The sequence below is a fragment of the Saccostrea cucullata genome, unplaced genomic scaffold (genome assembly GCF_032062105.1).
Source record: "Saccostrea cucullata isolate Sc308-1 unplaced genomic scaffold, CSIRO_AGI_Scuc_v1 ctg10830, whole genome shotgun sequence".
Classification (NCBI taxonomy): domain Eukaryota; kingdom Metazoa; phylum Mollusca; class Bivalvia; order Ostreida; family Ostreidae; genus Saccostrea; species Saccostrea cuccullata.
In genome coordinates, this window is record NW_026923324.1 from 17,501 (window position 1) to 21,690 (window position 4,190).

Sequence of the window (4,190 nt, forward strand, 5' to 3'; positions counted from 1 at the left end):
GTAGAAGCATCCTCAGGTAGTGCAGATTCAAGTTTGTTCAAATCATGACCTCAGGGGTAGGGTGGGGCCATGATGGGGGGGGGGCTCAGGATTCAAAATTTAACATAAGAATACATAGGGAAAATCTATAAATCTTCTTCTCAAGAATAGCAAAGCCATGATTGGTCATAGTTATATGGAAACATCCTCATGTGGTGTAGATTCAAGTTTGTTTAAATGATGATCCCACTTGAACCCACTTTAATATTTAAATTTTCCAATACTGGGCTGATTTTTGCTTTTAGTTTTACATAGCCAGAGCTCAGGTGAGCGATGTGGCCCCTGGACCTCTTGTTATCTATTAGGTTGAAAAAAAATTGTTTTTATAAATATTATTTTCTAATGAAAATTGTTCAGTCAATTAACGTCGATCGTGTATAGAATTAGTACTTCGATCAAAAAGTGTTTACTCAGGGTATTTGAGGTATAATCAGAATAAGTATTAATTGTTTTTTTTGTTTTGTTTTTTAAAGAAAACTTTATATGAGTCATGATTATCAACAGCAAAAGAATATTCACCACACACCAGCGAAAATTTTCAGAAATTAGAGATGCTTACATTTATCTTTGTTAAAAGTGAATATGATTACTATTATGTTGAATGTTGTGATTTGGGGTTTTTGGGCCAATCAGGAAATATTTTTAGTAAATTAAATTGTTTTTATGAAAAATAAAATTTCGGCATCTCTGTATCTTTTTTCTGTGTCTTCTGTATCTTTTGCATCTTAAATGTAATTTGAAATATCCATATCATGTATTTCATTGCGACTGGATGCCTACACCTGACATACTGGCCTCAAGACCATCAACGGAGAAAAGACTTAAGTCAAATTTTCAAATCAATATACCTTTTGAAATAATTTTGATAACGAAACAAAATTTTTACCATATTTTTAAATTGCAATATTATACGTACCTGAAAATGTTTAAGAAGCTATGCATTATAAATCACAAGCTATTCAAAATCAAAATTTTGACTTAAGTCTGTTCTCAGTTGATGGTTTCGAGGCCTGATTACTAATACAAATGTATATTACCTCGGGGTACCATATAAAATCGTACGCAAAGTTATCTCAAATACGGTCAACATATAATTATTAGAATCAAAACATAATTATATATAGAAAATGAATCTTTCATAAAGGGCTTCAGACAGGGTACTTATATGAAGCGTGGAAATAATGCCATGCTTAAGATTTTGAAATAATTCCAAATATGAAAGAAAAGAACTATAATACATATGAAGAATAGAAATGTAAATTTCTCTCTTATGGAAAAACATTCCATTTTTAATTGCATTCTTTAAAAAAAACTTCACAATCCTTATATTCTATCTTATATTTCTTACAATTATTGACGAGGTATTGTCAGTTTACAACTTTTCAATCGTCAGCTTCCTTTATTTAAGCAGCAACATACCTTCATAATCTGCTGCTTAAACCTCTCAGTTGATGCGATACGCAAGAGCATGTTCTACGAAATCTCTTGTAATTCATCAGCTACGGACAAATATTGTCATGATTACTGTAAGAAGAAGATGCATCGAACGAAAACAAATCGTTAAGATGTAATTGATCAGAGGAGTTCCGTCGTTAACTGACGTTATTCATCATATCTCGAGGGGTTAAACAGTGAATTAGGGCAAGATCAGCAAATACCATTTAATTTTGATTTCAAGTCAAAATTCATTTCTTTTAAAAACAATTTTTTACAGATTGTTTTATAAGAAACTGCGTAAGTTGTTTCCTTGTCGAATAATAGTATTGTGTGTTGATTTTCATTTTAACGATTTTTATTGAAGATGAAAAATAACAAATTTGTTCCATTCTGTAACAAAGCGACAATTTACTTTTACTTACATTTTAAGAGTAAAATTTTATTAGAGTTTTCAATTAATGCAGCTTTGAGCAAGCCTATCTGTTTAAAAGATAGGTGAGGTAGCGCTGTAACCTTCGTAAATAATGCTAGTAGTTTTTTTTAACATTTGTTTATTTTGTTGAATCGATGTGTCTGAATCTAGCTAGAGTGGTTAAAATCGAGTTAGATTTTGAGAAAAATCTCAGAACTTTGCAAACACCAATGCATCATATTTCTTTCGAAGAATTAAAGAGCAAGCTTTTGACATGATACACAACTGCTTCCTCTATAAAAATAAAATTCGGAAAGTTTACAATTTTGTGACTGGCCATCTTCATAATTACTTAAAACAATCACTCTGAAATATGAAAATTGGACACAAAGTACATGCTTGCCAGTTTAATCAACATTTTAAAACCAAGTCCAGCAGCTGGATATGTTCCATACTCTTTTTTCTTTCTTGTATCTTGCAGCATTCCGTCCTAGGTTTCTTTGTCACTTTTAATAAGAGTGGGTATTCATATGGATTGTATACTTTTAAAATTCTTTCCCAAATATAATTGACCTCTTCGAGCATATCAAGAAATCAGCTTGCTCGGTCAGTAGTACACAAGACTAATGAATAATCTGTGCAATTGCATGTTACACGTAGAAGTTAATGATTACACACGTATCACTTGTAGTGTAAACTAAAGTTGTTGCATGCTTCATTTTAACGATGATGTAATTGCAAATCTTGTATATCACATCCAAGAATCTTTACAACGAAGAAAAGAAAAAAGATATTTTTGCAAATGAAACTCTTTTTAAAAGATGTTAGAGAGCAAATATTGACAAACACACGAAATGAAGCTAATGAATAAGTAAAAAAACAACAAAAAGAGGTAATTTACAAGAGAACTATGATAAAACAATGTGGAGTCTATAAAGCAAATTTCCTTCCATCAAAAGCACAATGACAGTATCACTGAATCAAAGTACTTAGAAGTACTGAAAACCGGGCTCATTTACATGGTAATGAACAAATGCTGTGATGACAGTTTAAAAACAAGTTCAGACATTGAGAGGATATGTCACAAAAATATCTCTATGGCATGTAAAGTATAAAAAAAAAGTATAAAATGTAGCTGAAATTTAACAGCATAAAATATTTATCACATGTATCGTTTCGGGGTTTTATATACCAACAGAAGTAAAAAAAAATAAACACTGATGCAGCAAGATTGACTAAGGTCAAACGATTATGCACAAATGTGTCCTCAGCGGGGAGTTTTGGATCAAAGCATACATCAAGTCATTAACGATGTTCTCAGCATTTGTGTTCGCCTGATAGTACAACTTTTATTTATAGAATATGACGCAGACAGGGATATCTTATGAAAACCTTTCGCATATTTTCAACAAATACATTAATGGAAGAAGACGGTAGAAAGTAAATTACAATGTATTTTAATTATTTTTTGACAATTTAATCTTGAATGATATAATATGACAGCGCCGAAATATTTTTTCATGGTTTCTCGTCAAATGCACTCGTCTTTGTATCCGTTCTTTGTAAAGAGTCCTTTGCCTTGGCTTGGCACAAAACAATTCAGCTCATGTAACGTCTGTATTTTCTGTGCATTAATTTAAACAATAAAATGCTTTCTTTGTTTGTTATTACTGTAATTAACAGAAGCAGCTATTGCAGAAAAAATACATATGTAAATTTTTTCTGCAATGGCTGCGACCGTTAATTCCGGTAATAACAAAAAAAAAAGACATTTTATTGTTTATATTTATATCTGTTTAAATAATCATTTAAAGTTGGATTAAAAAAGATTTAAATTTTTGTATAATGATGCGAACGTCTTTATACGTTCCATTAAAAGGAACAGCCACTGATCAAAAAATCTGTACAGGCGACATGCCGACTGTAGTTTATGCAGTGATTAATGCAATGGGTTTTTTAAGAAATAAAGGAGAAAATATTCAGGGGTTAAATATTGCTCTAAAGCGCAAGATGATTACAGTATTTCTAACTTTCACTGCTTTCTATGTTAAAAAGCTGGCATTATTTCAGGGTTACTTTCTGAAATTTTTTAAAGATACGTCCAACCGCAAAATTTTCAAAGTTTCAGACCTTAATTCTGAAAAATAATTTTCTTTTTAATGTGAAAATTTGCTATTTTTATGATAAATAATACTATGTTTTGGCATGTTTTCTTAATACAGCATTGTCATTTTTCGGCGATCAATTTCGACAAAACCAAGGCGAGTACGGAAGAGGCAAATCCAAAAAAATTTTCCCCTTG